The sequence below is a fragment of the Xenopus tropicalis genome, chromosome 2, assembly GCF_000004195.4.
Source record: "Xenopus tropicalis strain Nigerian chromosome 2, UCB_Xtro_10.0, whole genome shotgun sequence".
Lineage (NCBI taxonomy): Eukaryota > Metazoa > Chordata > Amphibia > Anura > Pipidae > Xenopus > Xenopus tropicalis.
The window spans coordinates 19676529-19704252 of NC_030678.2; the positions used below are offsets into that span (position 1 = coordinate 19676529).

The following is a 27724-nucleotide window of genomic DNA, read 5'->3' on the forward strand; positions in this document are numbered from 1 at the left end:
ATAAAAAATGTTTTCATTATAGTCATCTATAAAGGCTGGAGTGAGCAGATGTCTAACATAATAGCCAGAACACTACTTCCTCCTTTACAGCTCTCTAATCAGTCAGTAACCAATCGGTGACTTGAGGGGGGCCACATGGGACATAACTGTTAAACTAGTTTGCTTTGAAATCTGACCTGTGTGCTCACAAACTGAAGTTATGTCCCTCTAAAAGGTTAGAGAGCTGTAAAGGAGGAAGTAGTGTTCTGAATATTATGTTAGAAATATGCTCACTCCAGCCTTATATTACAAATATTTTACCCAATTTAATTTTTACACTGAACTGTTTCTTTAAAACCTGATTAAAAATGAAATTAGATGTAAAAAACTTACTGTGAATTTAGTAGTCCAAGACAACCATTAGGAAGATCAGTGAATGTTATCTATTGGTTGGTTGCTATGGGTTACTGCTGTAAAATGCAACTTTTATTATGCCGCCTTAAACATTTTTGCCACAACACATACAAATATGGCATTTACCACAGGTCTAGCTTGCTGTCACTGATGATGGATGTTATATTCATAAGTACCCAAGCACTTCTACTAAATATCTGACCAATGTTGTCCAGCTAATTCAGAGTTGACATCCTATTATGTAATAATAAAATAAACAAGCTGCATACACCATAATATAATGCTACCAAGAGGTTTTAAAAAGCCTTTACATTTGATAGAAATAGTGAGAAAGGCATCGGGGAATAATTAGATGGTGAGATCCGTAATGACCGTATAACCACAAGAAGACCGGTCAATGAGGCTTTATGAATGACATTGATGGCAGGAACCCAGTACCTCCATTAATCAAATGTCTTTTTATATCTTGAACCCTTAGCAAAACGACTTACTGAATGGTAACATAAAAAATTAGTGCATATGATTTAGACATGAGTATACTAGTGCATGCCTGAAGCATATATACTCTATCACAGAAAACAATAGGTTTTTACAATATATGCTCTTAATACCTGTATCCTCCGTGACTAGTGGTGAGTTTAACTGCCCCATTTTGTGCTGCTAAAAAATTTGCCAACTTGTGGAAAAATTTGCAAAATGGCAATATTTTAACATGAAAGTAAAATACCGTATATACTCGAGTATAAGCCGATCCAAATATAAGCCAAGGTACCTAATTTTACCTAAGAAAACTGGAAAACTTATTGACTCGAGTATAAGCCTAGGGTGGGAAATGCAGCAGCTACTGCTAAGTTTCAATAATCACAATAAAAACCAGTAAATTACATAAATTGAGGCATCAGTGGGGTATATGTTTTTAAATATTTATTTAAAAGAAAAACCATAAACTAGCTCTGTAAGTGGAGAAGAGGGTCAACAAAAACAATGAGTGCTACCCTGACTGACTTTTTCAGCACATTTTGGGTGCTGAAAAACTAGGCTTATACTCGAGTATATACAGTACATAGCACATGGTAAATACAATTTTTAAAGTAGATTATAAGAATATATTGTAATATGAGGGGTACAGTATGTGGAAGGAGATTGATGAACATCTCCCTCCCAACCTATCACTTATTGATGTACAAGTTTGGCCCTATGGTCTATATATTTTTTTTTATCTACCACATAGTCAAGAGGGCAGCCAGACCCCTTTTGCATCCCTTAGCTCTTGCACTTGTATCTCGTGTTTCAGTAAATGACAGCCATTATTTTCATTTAGTTCCATTAAGTGTTTAACAAACAATAATGCTTAAACCAAAGTGCATTACTTTGCATACTGAATTCTGAACTTGTCACTTTGACTGCACAGCCCCCAACTTATTTATATCACTTTGATAACTGGAAGCATCCTGTATGGAACCTATTTTTCTCACTTTACTGTCTTCAGCTCTACAATGCAAACCACAAGGTCACTTATGGGTAATTTAAAAAGTGCAGGACCTGCAGACTCCTGAGGTTCTCTATTAACTATAAAACTATATCAGTCACCTACATTATAATATTTCAGCCAGTTTTCTATCCAGGTGTAACAAGTATGTTCAAGATCAGGTTTAAGATGTAACCTTCTGCACAGTACAGCTATGGGATCCGTTATCCTGAAACCCGATAGCCAGAAACTTCAGAATTACGGAAAGGCCATCTCCCGTGGACTCCACTATAAGCAAACACTTCTAATTGTTTGAAATGATTTCCTTTTTGTCTGTAATAATAACAGTACCTTATACCTGTTCCCAACTTAGATCTAATCCTTACAGTATATAAAATATTCCTATTGGGTTTATTTAATGTTTAAATGATTTTTCATAGACAACGCACGGTGATCCAAATTATGGAAAGATCCTTTATCCAGAAAAACCCAGGTTGTAAACATTCTGCATGACAGGTTCCATGCCTGTACTGATATTCTTTAGCAACACTGAAATTCATGTAAATACCATGCACTGCAACAGTCTAGGTTGTCTGGTCATATTCTGATAGACGGCAAGTACATTTCCATAGTAACATCTAGTATGCAAAAAAAACATGCTGGGACCCACTGGAGCAGTATGGTGGCTGCAATGAAAACCTGTACTACCATGGGCATGTGGTAAGTAGAGAGCTCCATTCTTATTTTAGGCAGATGTGGACCTGTGCCTATGGACCAGTGCTCTGTGCCGTTTTTTGAGACTTTTTACATTCCTCCACTAATCAAATGAGGTCCCTAATCTCTTAAGACCTCCACACATTTCCCATTAAAGCCTTTTGGGTACAGTTCTATTTACTTGTATTACTCGAAGACAATCGCCTCCACTGTTTTTATTCCCTCTATCCCTCCTTAAGAGGTAATATCCATCTAAATTCACAGCCTAGTAATGTGTCTCATGTCGCCAGGTTTCAATGATACCAATTATACTGTTTTGTAATTCTCTGTACATGCAATTATCTCTAGCTTCCCCATTGTATCTGACAAGCTCTGTGCATTTGCAAAAAGACAGAGTAAGATTAATTTATCATCTTTTGGTTACATTTTTCTTTGCAGAGCTATTTATATAATAACCTTTAGATTCCAACATTGGAATCATATTAGCACCAACACCATCCCAATATTAGAGGGGCTTGAAAGCTATCCCTTCCTGGACTGTGATGGTTGTGTTTACACTTTCCTCATCTTCTTCACACAATTTGGAACTTTGTTGGATGAAAAAATACAAGACTGATCTTCCTTCTCTTCCACATAGAGACGCTCTTTATGACCCAGATAACTCTCCCCCCTCAGCACAAGTCCTACTTCTGTATTAAAAATTTCAATTAAAAAAGCATTACGTTTTTAAAGTATAAAAGTATATAAATAAGTATAAAATCACCAGAATAGCTTAAACCATCTTTAATATATGAAGATTAGTGATGGGCAAAATGTTTCGCCAGGCATGGATTCGCAGCGAATTTCCGTGTTTCACCATTGGCGGATTGTTTTGCGAAACGGATGAAAAAATTTGCCGCGGAAAAATTTGGCGTGCGTCCAAAAATTGTCGCGGGCGACAATTTTTTTTTGACGCGCAACATTTCCGCTATTTCGCGAATCTTTTGAAAGATTCACAAATTTTTCGGCGAAGCAAAACGGGACAGATTCGCTCATCACTAATGAAGATTTATATTGCACTTTAAAAGCTAAATATTTACACACTTTAGAAAATGCTTCCTTTTTTGTTGCCAAAGATGAGCAAAATGTTTTGCCAGGCATGTATTTACAGCAAATTTCTGCATTTAGCCAATGGTGAATTTCGCCAACTTCCGTGAAAATGCGCAGCGGAAAAATTTGTTGCACAAAATTTTTTTTTGGCACACGTCAAATCGGGTGTGGTTGCGTCAAATTTGGCGCAGTTGCGTCAAATTAGACGTGGTCGTGTCAAAAAAGGCACGGTCACGTAAAAAATGATGCGGGTGACAAAAATGATGTGGGCGATACATCGCCGTTACGCGTATTTTCTTGCCGTTTCGCGGATTTTATGGAAAAGTGAAACTGGACAGATTCGCTTATCACTAGTTGCCACTTTAATTAACCTGGTATAGAAATTCAATACATCTATTTAGTTTCTTTTTAATAACTTTTTGTTTAAAGGAGAAGGAAAGGCATTTTGGCTTTCTAATGCCAATAGATTAGCCACATTGGTGCCACCTAGAACGCTATATTTATTCAGCAGAAAGCTTTACCTATACCATACCATACATTTTAATTTCTCAGTCACAGTAGCTTCCAGCTGCAGCTCTAGCCCTTGGTAGCTCATATCACACATTCTGTATGGGATGGGGAGTGAATTTTTATGAATTCTTATGGGAGGAGGGAGGAGGGAGCAGAAGAAGGGAGAGAGCTGCACAGACTAGGCCCGGGGAATGAAGGTTTTTTCAGAGAGGAAGTCTAATACCGAAGAACATGTTTACACAAAGGAATCTTGTGTTTCTTTTGCTAGAGATACAGAGAAAGGGAATCATTTAACCATGAAATAAACCCAATAGGGCTGTTCTGCCCCATTGCAATAAGTTAAGAGTCAAAGACACAAAAGGAAGGAGGTCCCTGTCCCGTAGAGCTTACGAACTATATACTGTATTGTTTCTAAGGTAATTAATCAATTTCATAAAGCAAACCTAACATATAACTTGTGGTGGTATCACCATCACTATTGAAAATGTAGCACAGCACCCTAGAAACCAATCATCCATGAATTTATTTTCATATATATACAACTGACCAATTTTAAGGTGAAGAGAAAAAATGCAAACAAGTAAAAAAAACAAACAAACCCATAATAAAATGGGGGTGCACAACCTTATAAATCAATGCAACCGAATGTTCATGGTTTTGTTTTTTTTATGGAAAATAACTTGCACACAAGAATCACATTGTTCCATTATTTTTTTTTAATGAGGCTAAAAATGTATTGGTTATTAGAGACAATTCCATTTAACTGTTATAGAAACTGCTCAGCTTTTACATGTTTTTTCTGCCAACGAATATTCATGGTATACAGGTATCGGACCCCTTATCCGGAAACCCATTATCCAGAAAGCTCCGAATTATGGAAAGCCTGTCTCCCATAAACTCCATTTTAATCACATAATTCAGAATTTTAAAACTGATTTTCTTTTTCTCTGTAATAATAAAACAGTACCTGTACTTGATCCCAACTAAGATATAATTACCCCTTATTGGGGCAGAAACAGCCTATTGCGGTTTATTTATGGTTAAAATGATTCCCTTTTCCTCCTGTAATAATAAAACAGCTACCTTGTACTTGATCCAACCTAAGACTATAATTACCCCTTATTGGGGGCAGAACCAGCCCTATTCGGGGTTTATTAATGGTTAAAATGATTCCCTTTTCTCTGTAATAATAAAACAGTACCTGTACTTGATCCCAACTGAAGCTATCAATTACCCCGTTATTGGGGGCAGAACAGCCCTATTTGGGGTTTATTTATGGTTAATGATTCCCTTTTCTCTATAATAATTAAAACAGTACCTGTACTTGATCCAACTAAGAATATAATTAAACCCTTATTGGGGGCAGACAGCCCTTTGGGTTTATTTATGGTTAAATGATTCCCTTTTCTCTGTAATAATAAAACAGTACCTGTACTTGATCCCAACTAAGATATAATTACCCCTTATTGGGGGCAGAACAGCCCTATTGGGTTTATTTAATGGTTAAATGATTCCCTTTTCTCTGTAATAATAAAACAAAACCTTGTAATTGATCCCAACTAAGATATAAATAATCCTTATTGGATGCAAAACAATCCTATTGGGGTTAATTAATGTTTTATTCATTTTTTAGCAGACTTAAGGTATGGAGATCCAAATTACGGAAAGACCCCTTATCTGGAATACCCTTGGTCCCGAGCATTCTGGATAAAGGGTCCTATACCTGTAGTATAAATGCATATATATGTGTGTTCACATTTTTTTTATTTTGCAAGAAAACAAGCCAACTTGATTTTTTAAAAATAAAAAAAAATAAAAATAACTTTAACTCAAATGTAAGCTTGAAACAAATTGATTACATTTTGCTAAGACAACTTCAATTGACTTCTCCATGAACTAGCTTTTAGAAGCTACAATTTTACATTTAAGTTTTTTGTGCTTCAGTCCCATACATTTGAGAAACTCTCATTTGATTTTGTGTGTTTTAGCTAAAAATTTAATTTGTGTTATAAACTAAACTTTGTATAAAAATAAATCAACTACAGCTACCTTGGTTTTAATTTGTAAAAGGATTAAGTACCGTCTTATAGAATGTTTTGTTGCTAAAATATCAGGGAATCTTTGACTGAAATGTTGCTGTTCTATCAATAGAAATCCCAGCTAGTCTGCTAGTTTACTAGTCCTTTTTAAAACATAATAGCATATTTGCCCTTTAAAGCCTTCGAAAGGTATAGTATGGTTTTCCTGATTTTTCACTGCCTTGTAAATGTTACTTTTTTTTTTAATGTGAATGCATTTTTTACAATTGAAATGTGTACATCTTTTTTTAAATAACAAAAACTAAGATTGCAAATTGCATATCACAACAATCATATTTAACAGGTTCATGAGTTTTGTAACCATTTTAAAACTTTCAGTGCATATTACATCAGATTTCCCTAATGGCCTTGCTAAAAAGCACATATGGTAGTACAGGTATGGGACCCATTATCCAGAATGCTCGGGACTTGGGGTTTTCTGGATAAGGGATCTTTCTGTAATTTGGATCTCTACTCTGTTTTATTACTACAGAGAAAAGGGAATCATTTAACCATTAAATAAACCCAATAGGGCTGTTCTGCCCCCAATAAGGGGTAATTATATCTTAGTTGGGATCAAGTCCAGGTACTGTTTTATTATTACAGAGAAAAGGGAATCATTTAACCATTAAATAAACCCAATAGGGCTGTTCTGCCCCCAATAAGGGGTAATTATATCGTAGTTGGGATCAAGTACAGGTACTGTTTTATTATTAGAGAAAAGGGAATCATTTAACCATTAAATAAACCCAATAGGGCTGTTCTGCCCCCAATAAGGGGCAATTATATCGTAGTTGGGATCAAGTACAGGTCCTGTTTTATTATTAGAGAGAAAAGGGAATCATTTAACCATTAAATAAACCCAATAGGGCTGTTCTGCCCCCAATAAGGGATAATTATATCTTAGTTGGGATCAAGTACAGGTACTGTTTTATTATTACAGAGAAAAGGGAATCATTTAACCATGAAATAAACCCAATAGGGCTGTTCTGCCCCCAATAAGGGGTAATTATATCTTAGTTGAAATCAAGTTACAGGTAAGGTTTTATTTTTAAAAATTGGAATTGTTTGCTAATAGAGTCTATGGGAGATGGCCTTCCCGTAATTCAGAACTTTCTGGATAACTGGTTTCCGGATAACAGATCTCATATCTGTACAGATATAAAAGCTTTAAATTTATAAAAAATAAGAAGCCATTTATTTCTGCGTTTGGGACTATGTTGAACTAAATGATTATAAATACCTTCTGCATACATTTTATTTTAATACCATGGAAGCAAAACCCAGGCAAACAATAAAAAGGAAATTCCTAATTATTAAAATACCCTGAATTTAGGCAGAAGTTGAATAAATCTGTTAAACTAAAAGTAGTTACCTTATCAAAAGTAGTTACCGCTGCAAAAAGCCCATTCTAATAGATAATAGATGATTGCCAACATTCTTCTATTACCAAGAGAACTCCACTCCTTGTAAAATAACTATTATATACTGACCATATAAAAAGAGCAAATTCTTATCAACTATCCTGTCACATTTATACAGAATGTCAGGTATATACAAAGGGGAAGCTGTATTCACCACTAAATGTGAAACCATTAAGTGGGGCTACATTGAGGCTGTGACCACAAAATTCATAGACAAATCACAAAATTTATGTAGAAGAGTCATTCATACCTTTACATAGCCATTCAGCATCATAGGTTCACAGCTCATACTGCATATTCAACAAATTGTATTTTTAAGGTATGTATTAAAATGCCCCTCATACAGAAACTCTAGTACAGGTATTGGACCCCTTATCCGGAAACCCGTTATCCAGAAAGCTCCAAATTACGGAAATCCCATCTCCCATAGACTCCATTTTAATCAAATAATTCAGAATTTTAAAACTGATTCCCTTCTCTCTGTAATAATAAAACAGTACCTGTACTTGATCCCAACTAAGATATAATTACCCCTTATTGGGGGCAGAACAGCCCTATTGGGTTTATTTCATGGTTAAATGATTCCCTTTTCTCTGTAATAATAAAACAGCACCTGTACTTGATCCCAACTAAGATATAATTACCCCTTATTGGGGGCAGAACAGCCCTATTGGGTTTAATTAATGGTTAAATGATTCACTTTTCTCTGTAATAATAAAACAGTACCTGTACTTGATCCCAACTAAGATATAATTACCCCTTATTGGGGGCAGAACAGCCCTATTGGGTTTATTTAATGGTTAAATGATTCCCTTTTCTCTGTAATAATAAAACAGTACCTGTACTTGATCCCAACTAAGATATAATTACCCCTTATTGGGGACAGAACAGCCCTATTGGGTTTATTTAATGGTTAAATGATTCCCTTTTCTCTGTAATAATAAAACAGTACCTGTACTTGATCCCCACTAAGATATAATGAATCCTTATTAGAGGCAAAACAATCCTGTTGGGTTTAATTAATGTTTTATTGATTTTTTAGTAGACTTAAGGTATAGAGATCCAAATTACGGAAAGACCCCTTATCCAGAATACCCTTGGTCCCGAGCATTCTGGATAATAGGTCCTATACCTGTACAGCAAGCTTGGGATATGGAAATAAAGTTTAATTGCATAAAATGATACTGATAGCAGAAAATAGTCATAGATATAGGGACCAATTTATAACAAATTGTGGTGGATTTTTTTTACGATAAAGATTTATCAACATCGGGATTTTAGTGGTTTTTAGACTTTTAAAACAAATAAACCTATTTTTTGTGAAAATCATTTATGAAAAGATCCAATTTGAAAAAGCCCAAACAAAATGGAAATACAAAAAATACCATAAGAACGTAAAAACCTTATGTTTGTAAATTTTTTGTGGTTTTTATATTTACCTGACCTTGACCTGGGAGACAGCTCCCACTGACTTCCACATGACCTTGACGGCTTTTACAAGGCATATTTTTTCCATCTGCATTTTTTTTTTGTTTTTGATGTTTTGACACAAAAAAATTGTAAATGGCCCCTTAATGTTCATGTCAAAACAGGTATGGGATCCCTTATCCGGAAACCTGTTATCCAGAAAGCTCAGAATTACGGAAAGCCTATCTCCCATAGACACCATTATAAGCAAATAATTCAGAATTTTAAAACCGATTTCCTTTCTAAACTAAAACTTAAACAGAAAATGGGTATAAACACTCTGACCTAGCAAAAATAAATATAATAAAATATATCACTTGACAATGTAACACGATTAGAGCAGGATTGCATTAGAGTCTAAGCTTAAGGGGGGATAGGGAACTGGTGCCTGTGTTCAGAGATAGACAAGCATGGTTTCCTTTCAATCTTTGGAATCAGATATGTCTGTGTATAAAAAAAAAAAATACATTTATATCTATTTCTGGAAATTCAGCACCTTTTTGACATAAACTTAACTGAACTCATTTCAAAAAGGGGGGGTTACATTTTAACCTATGCAGTAAGTTGGCTAGATATAAGCTCCTTGGTGTTCTTTGCAATTACATGTATGGGATCCCTTATCCAGAAACCCATTATCCAGAAAGTTACGAATTACAGAAAGGCCATCTCCCATAGACTCTGATATAAGCAAATAATTCTAATTTTTACCCCTTATTGGGGGCAGAACAGCCCTATTGGGTTTATTTAATGGTTAAATGATTCCCTTTTCTCTGTAATAATAAAACAGTACCTGTACTTGATCCCAACTAAGATATAATTACCCCTTATTGGGGGCAGAACAGCCCTATTGGGTTTATTTAATGGTTAAATGATTCCCTCTTCTCTGTAATAATAAAACAGTACCTGTACTTGATCCCAACTAAGATATAATTACCCCTTATTGGGGGCAAAACAGCCCTATTGGGTTTATTTAATGGTTAAATGATTCCCTTTTCTCTGTAATAATAAAACAGTACCTGTACTTAATCCCAACTAAGATATAATTACCCCTTATTGGGGGCAGAACAGCCCTATTGGGTTTATTTAATGGTTAAATGATTCCCTTTTCTCTGTAATAATAAAACAGTACCTGTACTTGATCCAACTAAGATATAATTACCCCTTATTGGGGGCAGAAACAGCCCTATTGGGGTTTATTTAATGGTTAAATGATTCCCTTTTCTCTGTAATAATAAAACAGTACCTGTACTTGATCCCAACTAAGATATAATTACCCCTTATTGGGGGCAGAACAGCCCTATTGGGTTAATTTAATGGTTAAATGATTCCCTTTTCTCTGTAATAATAAAACAGTACCTGTACTTGATCCCAACTAAAATATAATTACCCCTTATTTGGGGCAGAACAGCCCTATTGGGTTTATTCCATATTTAAATTATTTTTTTGCAGACTTAAGTTATGGAGATCAAAATTACAGAAAGATCCCTTATCTGGAAAACCACAGGTCCTGAGCATTCTGGATAACAGGTCCCATACCTGTACCAGTTAACAAGCTTACCTACACTTTTATTAGATTCACTATATCTCAAGGTTCTGGTCATTATTAGTTATCTTTCTCCTGTAGCTGTTCTTATTCTAAGTTTCCTCATGCCATTCACTCAATGAATTTTACAAGTCATGCTATCTGAATTCCCAGGGGCTGATATCCTAACAGAAATTCTTAATAGCACTAGTCTGTTATAAATCTAAAAAAAAAGCTATTCAGTTTGACCAGTCTGCTTTAAGTTAGAGTGTAATCAATTCAATTCAATCAGGTTGCCATGGATATGTTAATTAACACCTATATTAGAAAATAAAAGAAACCTCACTCTTTAATTTGTGTGTAAGAGCCTTTACTGTGTTGGTGTGTTCCTGTTTATGGTATTGGTACTTTGTCCCAGTCTGCTACATCTGTTCATATTTACAGTATTTCTGCTCCAGACTGCTAATTAACTAGACTTCCTACCTTTATCTGTACACATTCTGCTCACCAGTAGCTTCTTTTAGCACCAGTCCAACCCCCTCTACTATCTACTTTTTCTCAATTTTCATCTTGTCTGATTTGGATATTTGGGTTGAATGCACTCACTACTGATCTCTGTGCTTGATTCTCTTCCTTGAAGCAAATTTCATTTGCTGAGTACCAACAAAAGTCTAAATAGTGCTAACCCAGTTATTTTACTTTTGAGCCTTTACAGGTTATTAGTATACATCTGCCTGCCATTAGATAGTGCCAAGGACCTCATTCCATGGTACCAGATGGCTCATTCCCTAAGGCCTGTTATGCACTGAAAAGCATATCCAGTATAAGCTATTAGCACCCCACTAAGTCTCTGGTCTAGCTACATATGGTGAAACACATGGATGCATAGGAAAGAGAAGAAAAGTCAACAACAGTAAAGGGCAAATATTTTATTTTTAAACAGCAGGCAGAACATTGCATACACAATGTCAAGGTGGCATATGCTATTTGTAAAGCTATATGCAGACCCCCCCATAGTTGTGTACTTTCATCTGAAATTGAAAACAAGTGTTCCCCTCTGTATTTTAGATAAGTAAAAAAGAAAATAGTAATTATAAGTTATGTTTTACCTAATTTTTACAGAAAAATTGTATTTAACAAAATCAAGCAAGAATATTTGTTATTGAGAATGTTAGTACAGGTATAGGACCCGTTATCCAGAATGCTCGGGACTAAGGGTATTCCGTAATTTGGATCTCCATAAAAAAACTAAAAAATACTAAAAATCAATAGACCATTAATTGAACCAATAGGATTGTTTTGCACCCAATAAGGATTAATTATATCTTAGTTGGGATCAAGTACAGGTACTGATTTATTATTACAGAGAAAAGGGAATAATTTAACCATTAAATAAACCCAATAGGGCTGTTCTGCCCCCAATAAGGGGTAATTATATCTTAGTTGGGATCAAGTACAGGTACTGTTTTATTATTACAGAGAAAAGGGAATCATTTAACCATTAAATAAACCCAATAGGGCTGTTCTGCCCCCAATAAGGGGTAATTATATCTTAGTTGGGATCAAGTACAGGGACTGTTTTATTATTACAGAGAAAAGGGAATCATTTAACCATTAAATAAACCCAATAGGGCTGTTCTGCCCCAATAAGGGGTAATTATATCTTAGTTGGGATCAAGTACAGGTACTGTTTTATTATTACAGAGAAAAGGGAATCATTTAACCATTAAATAAACCCAATAGGGCTGTTCTGCCCCAATAAGGGGTAATTATATCTTAGTTGGGATCAAGTACAGGTACTGTTTTATTATTACAGAGAAAAGGGAATCATTTAACCATTAAATAAACCCAATAGGGCTGTTCTGCCCCCAATAAGGTGAAATTATATCTTAGTTGGGATCAAGTACAGGTACTGTTTTATTATTACAGAGAAAAGGGAATCATTTAACCATTAAATAAACCCAATAGGGCTGTTCTGCCCCCAATAAGGGGTAATTATATCTTAGTTGGGATTAAGTACAGGTACTGTTTTATTATTAGAGAAAAGGGAAATCAGTTTTAAGCTACTATGAACTGGTAGGAAAAAAAAACCCAATGAATATCTATTAAGTTCCACGTAGTTATGGTTAGTGATGAGCTAATTATTTGTGGCAAGCATGGATTTGCCTCAAAATTCCACATTTCGATATTGGTAAATTTTTTCATAAAGTTGCAGTCGCATCAAAAACATGACCGTTGCATCAAACAGGTCCTGGTTGCATAAAAAAATTGAGTCAAAGTCACAGTACCATAAAAAGAGTTGCACACATCAAAGTTATGAATTTTTCGCTATTTTGCTATTCACTGAACCACATGGAACAGATTTGTTCACTAATTATGGTCATTATGTTCTTGGTCCAGTCCATACTTAAAAGAAGTTATAAAAAAAAACTCATGCTGTGTCCTGATAGGCCACACCTCCAATCATTCCTTTTAGAGAGGGAGTGTCCAGTTACCTGGTGCCCCTGCAAACTGTGATAAATAGCCTTTCTGCCCAAGAGTTGGATTTACTTTGGAGGGCCAATTCCAGTTGGGAGTTTGTCCTATTTGTTTCCCCTTGTATCCAGGACCAGGACAATCCTATATCTTTGGGTAATAGTATAGGTTTTGTATGTTTTGTTTTTTTTATTTTATAAACTGTAATTGTACATTGTATGCTACAAATTTTTTGTAGCATATTTTTTGTACATATGCACTGTCCAACCTTTTACAATATAACATATAGGGGCAGATTCATCAAAGTAAGACGGGTCCGAATACAAAAAATTCATAATTTTTTTTTAAAGTTTACAGCTTTTGCGTATTTCCTGCGATATTTTCGTACTTTTGCATGACTTTTTTTTACTTTGCGACAAAAAACACAACAATTTGTGCAACAAAATTGTATTTGTCGCATTCATTCAAGCTTCGGTATTGTGACTTTCCTTGGGCCAGGTTGGAGCTGCAGATTGCCATTGAGCCCTATGGGAGGCTTTCCTTGGGCCAGGTTGGAGCTGCAGAGTGCCATTGAGCCCTATGGGAGACTTTCCTTGGGCCGGGTTGGAGCTGCAGAGTGCCATTGAGCCCTATGGGAGACTTTCCTTGGGCCGGGTTGGAGCTGCAGAGTGCCATTGAGCCCTATGGGAGACTTTCCTTGGGCCAGGTTGGAGCTGCAGAGTGCCATTGAGCCCTATGGGAGACTTTCCTTGGGCCGGGTTGGAGCTGCAGAGTGCCATTGAGCCCTATGGGAGGCTTTCCTTGGGCCGGGTTGGAGCTGCAGAGTGCCATTGAGCCCTATGGGAGGCTTTCCTTGGGCCGGGTTGGAGCTGCAGAGTGCCATTGAGCCCTATGGGAGACTTTCCTTGGGGCGGGTTGGAGCTGCAGAGTGCCATTGAGCCCTATGGGAGGCTTTCCTTGGGCCGGGTTGGAGCTGCAGAGTGCCATTGAGCCCTATGGGAGACTTTCCTTGGGGCGGGTTGGAGCTGCAGAGTGCCATTGAGCCCTATGGGAGACTTTCCTTGGGCCGGGTTGGAGCTGCAGAGTGCCATTGGGAGACTTTCCTTGGGGCGGGTCTCTCCTATGGGAGACTTTCCTTGGGCCGGGTTGGAGCTGCAGAGTGCCATTGAGCCCTATGGGAGACTTTCCTTGGGGCGGGTTGGAGCTGCAGAGTGCCATTGAGCCCTATGGGAGACTTTCCTTGGGTCGGGTTGGAGCTGCAGAGTGCCATTGAGCCCTATGGGAGACTTTCCTTGGGCCGGGTTGGAGCTGCAGAGTGCCATTGAGCCCTATGGGAGACTTTCCTTGGGGCGGGTTGGAGCTGCAGAGTGCCATTGAGCCCTATGGGAGACTTTCCTTGGGCCGGGTTGGAGCTGCAGAGTGCCATTGAGCCCTATGGGAGACTTTCCTTGGGCCGGGTTGGAGCTGCAGAGTGCCATTGAGCCCTATGGGAGACTTTCCTTGGGCCGGGTTGGAGCTGCAGAGTGCCATTGAGCCCTATGGGAGACTTTCCTTGGGCCGGGTTGGAGCTGCAGAGTGCCATTGAGTCCTATGGGAGGCTTCCAAAATCATGCACAGAAGGATTTTCCTGCAGTTTACGATCGTTCAGATACGAAAAAAATCATACTTTTCGGACATTATACGATAAGATTTTTTGTATTTTTTTGTATTTCCAGATATGATTTTTTCGTACTTTTAAAAGCACGATACAAAAAAATTTGTATTTAATACGAAAACCATACTTTGATGCATACTTTCATGCACTAAAAGAATCCTAACCTGAAAGTGTGTAACTATGCGCCTTAGCCATCTGCATGTTCTTTGCCGATTAACCATTGTACTGCTGGTAAGAAGAGTGTGTGTTTCAATTATATTAACCCTTTTACTACTAGAATGCGCTGCATCTCTCATTGTCAGTGTTAGAGAGGTGGCATCAATTTTGTGGTTGTTGGTTGGTCTTTGGGGTACTATGACGCTAGTCTAGCTTCTGTGCAAGGTGTGTAAGAGACTGAGCAAGTGACCCTTTATAGCCCAACCTAAAGTCACATGAGGCTGGAAGTGCCATAATCATGACGAACACCAAAAAAAATCCCTGAATAGTGGAAAAAATATGAATGTTAATAAATAATCCCCCAATATGTTTATTGTGCGCTGACCAGTGCAATTTTGTGCCTATTAGCCTTCAAATGTTTACTTAATTATCCTCAAGATAGCACCTATATATATAATGCCATCATCCTAATCCGTTTACTACTAAAATGCTGTAGCAAGCATAAATGAGAGTATCAGTGCTGGAAATGTTTGTCGGCACACGCCTAATTATTCATTTCCCGATTTCACCGTGTCATTCTTTTTCTCCAGCTATTAATTTACTTTACAAGAAAGGGAAAATGCAAATATGCAGCTCGGCAGACCTTTCATCAATACTAGATACCAAGACAAAATATACATGAATCTGCTGATGTAGACAGAAGAACAGAAAACCACACGATCCATTTATCCCCAGGTAATTAAGTGGCAAATGGATTGCATCAATTGAGTTTGATTATATTAGCTAGTCCAAATTATGATTTACGATTACTGGAATATTACTTTTTTTTTTTTACAGTGATAATTCTGTATATCAGGAAAGCTGAGACAATGCAACAGTTTTATAAAAACTACTGTAACCTATTTTTCAGTAAATCAAGAAACTTGGCACAAAGGCAGTGTTAGTCTCTGGAGACTGTTCAGCAGAATCTACTTTATACTCAAGGGGAATAAAGGTAATGTATGCAGATGACAGTTTAAAAAATATGCTGGAGTTATTAAAAAATACAAATGGAGAAAATGTTGTTTTGACATCGCATAGAGCACATAATGCACCATAAAGTGCAGGAAAATTATTCTAGTTCAATTCCATTTTTAGAGACATTGTGCTGCCCCAGCAGTAAACAGTTGTGTATTAGGTTTAACTATCATGGTTTATATACATTATACTGCCACCTAGTGACCAAAGTCATATTGTAAGTTGTTTATTTCTAAGTCTGTAGACCCTCCCATTCCCCTTCTTATATGAGGTTAGTTCCTCCCATCATCCCTTCCCTGTTCCTCCCATCATCCCTTCCCTGTTCCTGCCATCATCCCTGCCCTGTTCCTCCCTTCATCCTTTCCCTGTTCCTTCCATCATCCCTTTCCTGTTCCTCCCATCATCCTTTCCCTGTTCCTCCCATCATCCCTTCCCTGTTCCTCCCATCATCCCTTCCCTGTTCCTCCCATCATCCCTTCCCTGTTCCTCCCATCATCCCTTCCCTGTTCCTCCCATCATCCTTTCCCTGTTCCTCCCATCATCCTTTCCCTGTTCCTCCCTTCATCCCTTTCCTGTTCCTCCCTTCATCCTTTCCTGTTCCTCCCATCATCCCTTTCCTGTTCCTCCCATCATCCTTCCTGTCTCCCATCATCCTTTCCTGTTCCTCCCATCATCCCTTTCCTGTTCCTCCCATCATCCCTTTCCTGTTCCTCCCATCATCCCTTTCCTGTTCCTCCCATCATCCCTTCCCTGTTCCTCCCATCATCCCTTCCCTGTTCCTCCCATCATCCCTTCCCTGTTCCTCCCATCATCCCTTCCCTGTTCCTCCCATCATCCCTTTCCTGTTCCTCCCATCATCCTTTTCCTGTTCCTGCTTTCCACATGTGAGAAGCTACTCCAGGGGTTAGGAAAGCAATATTCTTTTTGACCTCCGGCATTTGTTCATCCACTCCAGGATTTATACATCTGCTCCAAATAAAGAACCTTTGTGGATTGCAAGTGTCTGATGAGTTCTGCTATCTGGAAAGATTGCCCATAGTGGTTGTGCCAACTCCATACAGGCCCAGGGAGAGAGGTCTCAGGGGAAACTCAGCCATTATCTTGGCAATTGGAGTCAGAATAGACATGGTAAAAATATTTACCCTTAAGGAAGGGCATTTTGCTTGAATTTGCACAGGAAAAATGAACACAACCTTTGATAAAACTTCCTTGGTTTTCAAAGCAACCTGGAATTTCTAATCTATACTATGGCTGTGAAACAGGTGCTATTTTACTGAAATAAGAAATATTTCTCTACATATTACACCTTCAATACGTATAGTTATGTACACAGGCAGGGCAAAGCTTTGGGAAGCCTAAAGCAAACACAAACATGAACGCAAATGGTGAAAACTGCACAACAATCTTGCACTATACAAACGTGGCTTAGCTACATAGTTGATTGCAAATATCTCTGAACAGCTGCTTTGGCCCAGCGCACACAGAGAAAAATATGCTAGCACTCTCTAGTCTTGCCAAATAAAAATGTCCCTTGAATAAGGGATTTACCATAAATCTTAGGAGTCCCTTCCCATCTGTTAGTAGTCAGACATTCTCTTGTAAGCGTACCCATGCATATTGTTTACCATATAATCTATACTATACAGTACGGGATACAGTACGTCAATATTGCATACATATGCCGTTTGTGCATAAAAAAATGAAATGCTTGAAAGTAAAACTTTGGAATCTGAAAGCTTGCGAGGTCATGTTGAAATCAATGGGGCTATCAGTCAAAATGCAAACTATTTAAGTTTTTAAAAAATGTTTATGCTTGTACAGTATGGGATCCAGTATTCGGAAACTCATTATCCAGAAAGCTCCTAGTTAAGGGAAGCCCATCTCCCACAGACTCCATTTTAATCAAATAATTGAAAATGTTTCTTTTCTCTGTAATAATAAAGTAGTACCTTGTAAGTGATCCCAACTAAGATATAAATACCCCTTATTGGGGGCAGAACAGCCCTATTGGGTTTATTTAATGGTTAAATGATTCCCTTTTCTCTGTAATAATAAAACAGTACCTGTACTTGATCCCAACTAAGATATAATTACCCCTTATTGGGGGCAGAACAGCCCTATTGGGTTTATTTAATGGTTAAATGATTCCCTTTTCTCTGTAATAATAAAACAGTACCTGTACTTGATCCCAACTAAGATATAATTACCCCTTATTGGGGGCAGAACAGCCCTATTGGGTTTATTTAATGGTTAAATGATTCCCTTTTCTCTGTAATAATAAAACAGTACCTGTACTTGATCCCAACTAAGATATAATTACCCCTTATTGGGGGCAGAACAGCCCTATTGGGTTTATTTAATGGTTAAATGATTCCCTTTTCTCTGTAATAATAAAACAGTACCTGTACTTGATCCCAACTAAGATATAATTACCCCTTATTGGGGGCAGAACAGCCCTATTGGGTTTATTTAATGGTTAAATGATTCCCTTTTCTCTGTAATAATAAAACAGTACCTGTACTTGATCCCAACTAAGATATAATTACCCCTTATTGGGGGCAGAACAGCCCTATTGGGTTTATTTAATGGTTAAATGATTCCCTTTTCTCTGTAATAATAAAGCAGTACCTTGTAAGTGACCCCAACTAAGATATAATTTGGAAGCAAAACAATCCTATTGGGTTTATTACATGTTACACCTTATTTGGATATAACCCAGGACCTGAGCATTCTAGATAACAGGTCCCATCAGGGCCAGAACTAGGGCTAGGCAGAAGGGGCCCCTGCTTAAGGTGCAGTTTAGGGGGTGTGGCAGCATACCTGTAGACCCAATAAAATGCTAATTTTTTCCAGTGTTTTATTCAATCACATTTTTTTATTTGGATTTGTAAATAACTAGATAACATTCAAGTATTTTTAAAGTTTGAGATTATTTAAAGTACAATAAAATATAAAAATTTCACACATTTTGATAAATAGGCCTCCATATCTCTAGGGGCAGATTGAGCACAATGTGATGGTGATAGTTTACCACAGAAAAATGTACCCTTTTCCTATTCATTCCTATGGGATTTTTTAGAAGCATATTAATCAAATTCTATTCTACTCTATTATTCTAACTTTCACCCATTTATAAATAAGCTACTAAAAATTCCACAGGAATGAATAGAAAGTGGGTGAATTTTTCTGCGGTGAGTTCTAATCTCGCAATTAGCTAAATCTGCCCTGGGAGGCCCATTTATCAACATTCTTATTTTCATGGTTTTAGAGTTTTTTGAAACCGCAAATAAACTAATTTCCACTAAAATTATTAATGTCTAGTCATTTATTAAAAGATCCGAATTGAAAAAGATGCAAAAAAATGCACATTTTTTTGTTTTGCTGCACATATGGAAGTATCAAACCCCTGAAAACCTCTAAAACCATAATGCAAAGAGATCTTTCGGTTGTAAAAATGACACCTGCCATTGACTTCTATGTGATCTCAACAGCTTTTATATTGCATATTTTTGTTACATAATGGCAATTTTTTTTTACAATAAAACCATATTTTGCACAAAAAATACAAATACTGAAATAATTCAAATGTTAGTAAATGCCCCCATTGCTTGCACTTTGCTCATTGCACTTGAGAAGTTGTTTGCAAAGAGGTTAACAATGTGTCCCTCAGTTTGTCCTTTTGACTTGAATTACACCAGTAACTTAGCTGCTAAATAATGTAGTTAAAAAAACATTCCTTTCTTAGGGGCTGATTTACTAAGACACGATTTCGAATCCGAATTGGAAAAATTCTGATTGGAAACGAACATTTTGCGACTTTTTAGTATTTTTTGCGATTTTTTTCGGCGTCTTTACGATTTTTGCGTAAAAACGCGAGTTTTTCGGCGTCTTTACAAAAGTTGCGCAAAGTCGCGATTTTTTTGTAGCGTTAACACTTGCGCGCAAAGTCGCGCCTTTTTCGTAGCGTTAAAACTTAAAAGGCGCGACGTTTCGCGCAAGTTTTAACACTACAAAAAAATCGCGACTTTGCGCAACTTTCGTAAAGACGCCAAAAAACTCGCGTTTTTACGCAAAAATCGCAAAGACGCCGAAAAACTCGCATTTTTACGCAAAAATCATAAAGACGCCGAAAAAAATCGCAAATTTAACGATCATTACGAAAAAAATGCAATCGGACGCATTCGGCCCGTTCGTGGGTTAGTAAATGTGCCCCTAAATATGCTGATTTATTCTTTGTAATTAGAGATGTAGCGAACCTCACAAAAAAAGTTCACGAACCCGTTCACGAACTTCTGCCAAAAAGTGCGAACTTTGCGAACCCCATAGACTTCAATGAGAAGGCGAACTTTAAAACCTAGAAAAGCCATTTCTGCCCAGAAAACTGATTTTAAAGTTGTTTAAAGGGTGCCACGACCTGGACAGTGACATGCAGGAGGGGGATCAAGGGCAAAAATGTCTCTGAAAAATACGTTGTTGTAATCAGTAATCAGAAAATAAAAGCAAATAAAAAGGACTATTGGGTTACAGCAGATGAGATCAGCAGGACAGCTGCCCACAGCAGCTACATACAGAGCAGTAGAAAGTAGATTACTAGTCAGCAAAGCTACCTAAACTGTCCCTCAAATCCCTGCACAGCTCTCTCCCTATGCTAACTCATCAAGCACACACAGGCAGAATGTAAAATGGCTGCTGGGCTTCGGTTTATATATGGAAGGGAGCGGTCCAGGGGTGGTCCAGGAGGGAGAGCTGCCTGATTGGCTGCTATGTATCTGCTGGCTCTGGGGTGAAAGGTCAAAATTTGGCTCCAGCTAAGGCGAACCCAAAATTGCGAACATCGCTAAAAGTTCGCGAACTTGCGAACACCCGATTTTCGTGCGAATTAGTTCGCCGGCAAACAGTTCGCTACATCTCTATTTGTAATGAGTTATTTCTGTGATTGTGATGTATTAATTCAAGTTGAAGTCCACACTAGTTTATCCTTTACAAATGCAGGCATGGATTCTATTATCCAGAATTCTCAGGAGTTGGATTTTTCTGGATAAGGGGTCTTTCTATAATTTGAATTTCTATGCCATGTGTCTACTAAAAAAAAAAAAAATCACTAAGATATTATTTAAACCCAATAGGATTGTTTGATTGTGATTTAGGGGCATATTTATTATGCTGTGTAAAAAACGGCGAGAAAATTCGCCACACATCGCCAGGCTTCGCTGTATAAAAATAGCGTAAAAACAACGTAAAATCGGCGTAATTGTTTTACGCGTTTTTTCTTCCACCAGAACTTATGAAAAATAATGGCGTAATATCCGGCGTTCAGATGGCGATCTTTTCCATTTATATTACACAGCTTTTTACTCCGTTTTTTCGGCAAATTAGTTTTACACAGCATAATAAATACGCCCCTATATCTTAGTTGGGATCAAGTTCAAGGCACTGTTTTGTTACTATAGAGAAAAAAGTTTAAAATGGACGTGGCCTTCCCATACTTCAGAGCTTTCTCCATAACAGGTTTCCGGACAAATTATCCTATTCCTTTAATATAATCAAAATGCTCAAAACTGTAAAATATAAATAATGCAAGATTAACATGAAGGAAAGGGGTGAGGTACAATGACATGTAGTAATCCAGAGAAAAACTATAGTCCAGAACAATGTAGGTCTTAAAACCCCACTTTATCTAGATAAACCATATTCATACTTTTACAAATATACTTTTATAAGTACTATGTGCTATTGGGTAATCCTAAATAGAAAATTGCCATTTTAAGAATTAAGGGCTGCCCCCTGGGATCATGGGATTCTCAGTGCACACAAACAAGCCAAGGCACACATACATGCTAGGCCCCATCAGCCAATGAATGGGCAGAGTTCTGCCTTTTGCTCCCACACTACTTCCTATTACAGTTACAGCTGCATTATTTCTTGTCATGTGATCTGAGGGAGCACAAAGCCCATCACTAAATGGCGGCTCAAGGGAAAAGATGGAAAATATTTTTGATAAACTGTTTTGATGAGTGAATCTGTCCCATTTTGCTTCCCTGAAGAATTAGCAAAACTGCTGAAAGATGTGACAATATTTTTACAGGGCTTCACAAGTCAAATAACTTTATGAGCTGTTTATTATGGAAATATAACTGGCAATGACATTAAAAGCTAGTGTTTTAACATAAATAATAGCCACAAGAATCACTTAACGGCTACATTACACTTCTGACTCACTGGGACTCTCCTTGAATTGATTTACATGGATTTGTATCCTCAGGAAATGGTGTTCCGTGCTTTTAAATTAAATAGGTCACAAAAGAACTATTTTCATGTAATAAACATAGTAATGTGTCTGAATAAGAAGAAAAACCAAAATCAAATATCCGTAAAAGGACAGATGTAGATAAATTCAGAGAAATACAGAGTGTCTACCATTAGAATTGTGACTATCACGGTAAAATTGCACGCAAATAAAGAACAATTGTGCTGATTTTGTGAAGAGTTCTTTAATGGTTTTTTGAATGATTGCCAGCAGAGCTTTCTCTCCCTGCTTGATATTCACAAAGCATTTGGCACGCCAAGTCTAACCATTTCTTTTTCTTTCCTCAATGTCATAACAAAACATTAAAGGGGATGTAAACCCAACCATAACACTGTGTCCCACTGCGACCCGCAAGTTTTGCTATAGAATTAGCTAAAAAAATATAATTACAGATGCAAGGAAGTTCACCAATGGGAATTCTACTGCCCAAAAATCTCATTATAAATGCAAGAGAAGCGACCAATGAGAGTGCTGATTCCCAGCACTGTCAGGCATATTGCTGGTACCTTACATACAGAGATAATTGTCATTTTTCCCTTAATTATATGACACAGGAATTAGACATGGGGATAAAGGACAGATCTGTGCAGTGCTGGGAAACTGCTTATTGCTTCCAACTACAACTGCAGGAACAGGGAGCCAAATTTACACAGACCAGCTGGGATTCTCATTGGTTGATTTCTTGCATTTTAATGCGGCTGCTAGCCCTGGAGATTTGAGGGAAAGTTTAGGAAGTTTTATTGTGCAATTTTGCTTTAAGAATATAACCCTGATGTTGCTGGACTACAGCTCCCAGCATGCTTCATTATGTTACATTATTCTGGGATTTGTAGTCCAGCAACAGCTCAGTAATGTTTGGTTGAGCAGCGCAGTGCAGCAGGGTTTACATCCCCTTTAAACTGGAAAGAAACTCAGGTAATATTTTTAAATGGTCTACATAACATTGATTAGTGTTAACCAATGATGCCCCCTTACAAAATCCATTGACAGTTATCAGATTGAAGCAGAATTCCAAAATGTTAATAGTCCTAAATAGTATAACTGGGAATAGTATTTGCATTAATCTGGGAGTTGTGACACCTTTACAGATTATTGCTCAGAAGCAAAATCATTTTGAAATGGTGTTCGCAACTGAGTGCCCATAGAGTACTCCAGCTTCAGGTTAATGGTGCACAGGTATGGGATCCCTTATCCGGAAACCCGTTATCCAGAAAGCTCCGAATTACGGAAAGCCTGTCTCCCATAGACTCCATTTTAATCAAATAATTCAGAATTTTAAAACTGATTTCCTTTTTCTGTGTAATAAAACAGTGCCTTGTACTTGATCCCAACTAAGATATAATTACCCCTTATTGGGGGCAGAACAGCCCTATTGGGTTTATTTAATGGTTAAATGATTCCCTTTTCTCTAATAAAACAGTACCTGTACTTGATCCCAACTAAGATATAATTACCCCTTATTGGGGGCAGAACAGCCCTATTGGGTTTATTTAATGGTTAAATGATTCCCTTTTCTCTGTAATAATAAAACAGTACCTGTAATTGATCCCAACTTAAATATAAATAATCCTTATTGGATGCAAAACGATCCTATTTGGTTTAATGTTTTATTAATTTTTTAGTAGGCTTAAGGTATGGAGATCCAAATTACGGAAAGACCCCTTATCCGGAATACTCTTGGTCCCGAGCATTCTGGATAATAGGTCCTATACCTGTATTTAATGGAATTACATACTACACAATATACCATCTGGTATTGTCTTAGCACAAAAGTAAATTGCTAGACTGCATTGAGATTCTACTTACAAGGTTAGAAAACAGTAGGATGGAGGCAATATGATGGCTGCTGGCACAGGCATATGGGGCAATAAAATGGCTGCTGGCACAGGTACATTGGGGCAATCAGGAAGGGGGGGTGCTGATTGAAGCCCTTGCCTAGGGTGCCAAAATACCTTAGCCCGGCCCTGTACTTTGCGCAAAGGCTACAGACATTTCGTAATATATTAAGGCTTTGGTTAAATTGAGGACTATCTTTTCGCCAGGTTGGGTCTGTCGAGTGCAATTGAGTCCTATGGAAGGCTTCAAAGCCAGAAAGGTTTTTGTGGTTTAACAAACTTTTCAGTATGAAAATATTGTGACATTCGGAACGCAATTACGATAATTTCGTATGACCGATAAAAGCATTTTCTTGGCATTTTAGAGCATATAGAATGAATTTTTACCATCATGTTTTAACCCCCGAAAATCGGATTTTAGTAAATGTGCCCCTAAGTGTAAAGAATTTTTTTGCCATTTTTTATGTATGTATATAAAAAAAAAGATATATATATATCTATCTATTAATAAAGCGCTACTTATGTACGCAGCGCTGTACAGTAGAATACATTCATACAAACGGGGTTATTAAAGGGACAGTAACACCAAAAATGAAAGTGTATAAAAGTAATTACTATATAATGTAATGCTGTCCTGCACTGGTGCAACTGGTGTTTTCCTTATAAAGACTACTATAGTTTATATAAATAAAGCTTCTGTGTAGCCATGGGGGGCAGCCATTTACAGGAGAAAAGGCACAGGTTACTTAGCAGATAACAGATAAAACCCCTTTATATTCTACAAAGCTTATCTGTTATCTATGTGCCTGTGCCTTTTCTCCTTTTTCCCAGCTTCAATGGCTGCCCCCGTGTTGACATAGCAGCTCATTTATATAAACTATAGTAGCGTTTCTGTTGCAAACTTACCAGTTTTACCAGCGCAGGGCAACTGTACATTATATTTTAATTACTTTAAAACACTTTCATTTTTTGGTGTTACTGTTCCTTTAAGATAATAATAGATAAATACAAAGTATAACAATAAATACAAATAAATATAAGGTACAGTTGTAATAAGTTCAGAGTCAAAGACACAAGAGGATGGAGGTCCCTGCCCCGTAGAGCTTACAATCTATATGGGAGGGTAACTTACAGACACAAATAGGCAAATATAAGTGCTGTAGGTCACAGTGGGTGATACTACAATATAAGTGCCAGTTCCCAGATCAGGTGCTGGGCGAGTGCATAAAAAACACAAATAAAGCAAATTTAAAATACACCATCTAAAACTGTCAAGGTCTTGAAGTTAATGCAATTTATCCAAGGCAAATTGTAATAATTATTTAATTCATGGCTTTAGGTGTTTTCAGTAGTGATGGGCGAAAAGTTTCGCCATTCATGGATTTGCGGCGAATTTCCGCATTTCGCCATTGGCGGATTGTTTCGCGAAACGGATGAAAAGTTCGCCGCGGAAAAATTCGCCGCACGTCCAAAAATTGTCGCCGGCGTCAAAAAAGAATAGCCGCGGGCGACGGAACAATAGCCGCGGGCGACGGAACAATAGCCGCGGGCGACGGAACAATAGCCGCGGGCGACGGAACAATAGCCGCGGGCGACGGAACAATAGCCGCGGGCGACGGAACAATAGCCGCGGGCGACGGAACAATAGCCGCGGGCGACGGAACAATAGCCGCGGGCGACGGAACAATAGCCGCGCGCGACTTTTTTTTGTCACACAACATTTTCACCGTTTCGCGAATTTTTAGCTGTTTCGCGGATCTTTTGAAAGATTCGCGAATTTTTCAGCGAAACGGAACAGATTCGCTCATCACTAGTTTTCAGGTTTTTTTTGTAACTGCACAAAAATTCTTACAAAAATGAAATATTTGACATTTTCATGTTATTGTATTTCATGCATTTTTATTAGTTTGTGCTTTTTTACTTATTTTTAACTGACTTTAATTAATTTCACAAATTGTTTGGGACAGATTTGCTCATCACTAATACCGAACCCACTAGAGTTCTCTGAAAATAATTGTTTTGGCTTTCCGCTAAATAGTATTTTTTTAAAAATTTGTTTTTTCCACAAGCAGGTTACAAAGAAACATGAACCCCGCTTATTTTTGAAAAATTCAATTTGGCTGCAAGCCAGAGAAGCCAAATGCCTAAAAACTGAGTTAGGGTATGCACTCATGTCCCATCCCATTCCCCACCACCAGCAGTTATTTACTTGGATACAGATGGGAAAAGAGTAATAAATCCGCCCCACAGAATGATACATAGAAATACTAGATACACATTGGAACTTGGTAAATAATTTAGCAAAATAAAAAATGTATCTCAGTCAACATTTTAGTGGATGTTTTTATATATACACATTAAAAAGTAGCAGTATAAATACAAATATATAAATACTGTATATGTGTGCGGCACTCTTTCTATTATATATATGCGCACACATGCACATATACCCATACCATATAGGCAATTATGTATAATGTGGGTGTTATGTCAAATAGATTGGACATTGTACGTTTTATTTAACGTCCTAGAAAATTATAAGTATAGCCAATAATCCCATACTAGTATAATTTCTTATTTGCACAGAGATGGCACTAATTTACAGCATAATCATGTGAGTCACATATGACACCTCATTAAACTCAGAAATACAGAAGGTCAGAAAGGATGTTCATATTGCATCTCTAGAAATAATAACTAGGGAGACAATTAGAATGTTTTTCTCTACTACTTATATAGGATTTAGGTGAAATATCTGTACAATGAATATTTTGGAAAATCAACCAGTTAAATGTTTTCTGTAGTAATTGTGTAATACACAATAGTGGCACAGTTCGATATTATCTCTTTCGGCACATTTATAAAGATTTTATATTTTGAAAAAAATTGCACAAATTGCAGATGCCATAAAGTCATGTAATAAAGTTCCAGAAAAAATATAGCAATTTAGAAAATCACATCATTTTTCCATCAAATGTTAATAAATCAAAAATGTCTCAATTTGCAAAAAACAGACCTTTCTGTGAAAGCTTTATCAGAAAGGTCTATGTAAATACAGCCATAAGCACTCGCAGAAACACTGCAGTCCGCCATCAAAAGAAACACAGGATTTCTTGTCTCCTTTTTTGTAAACATGTTCTTCAGTATCAGACGTCCTCTCTCAGAAAAATCCTTCATTCCCGGGGCCAGAGTCTGCACAGTTCTCTCCTCTCTCCTGGTCCCCCTCCCATAAGAATTTAAAAAACTTCCTCCCCCTCGCTTAGGAATGTGTGATATGAGCTACAAATGCCTAGAGCTGCAGCAGGAAGTTATGAAGACCAAGCTAAAATGGCAGCCGCTATGTTAAACAAATGGAGGGAGCTTCTAAGGGCTCTTTACTCAGGTATAGTAAAGCTTTCTGCAGAATAAATATAGCGTTCTAGGGGGCACTAATGTGGCGAATCTATTGGCAGTAAAATGCCAAAATGACTGTCCTTGTCCTTTAAATGGTGACTATACACTTCTCATTTACTTTCATGGCATTTTGATTGGGTTTAAGAGAAGTAATACAAATCCTAGATATACTCTCTTAAACAAGAGAAATTGAACTGGAAAATACCTTTTTATTATGAAAAA

At 37.3% G+C, this 27724-nt stretch overlaps 1 protein-coding gene and 1 long non-coding RNA gene across 6 annotated transcripts in view; one reads left to right on the top strand and one right to left on the bottom strand.

Annotated features, from left to right (window-relative positions):
• The window catches only part of ncam2 (neural cell adhesion molecule 2), a 178706-nt gene that overhangs the window by 102849 nt on the left and 48133 nt on the right, over positions 1–27724 (bottom strand).
• Positions 15548–25481, top strand: LOC116408756. Its single transcript, XR_004221210.1, has 3 exons — positions 15548–15685; positions 15861–15944; positions 25449–25481. It is a non-coding gene; the product is annotated as an uncharacterized LOC116408756 (long non-coding RNA).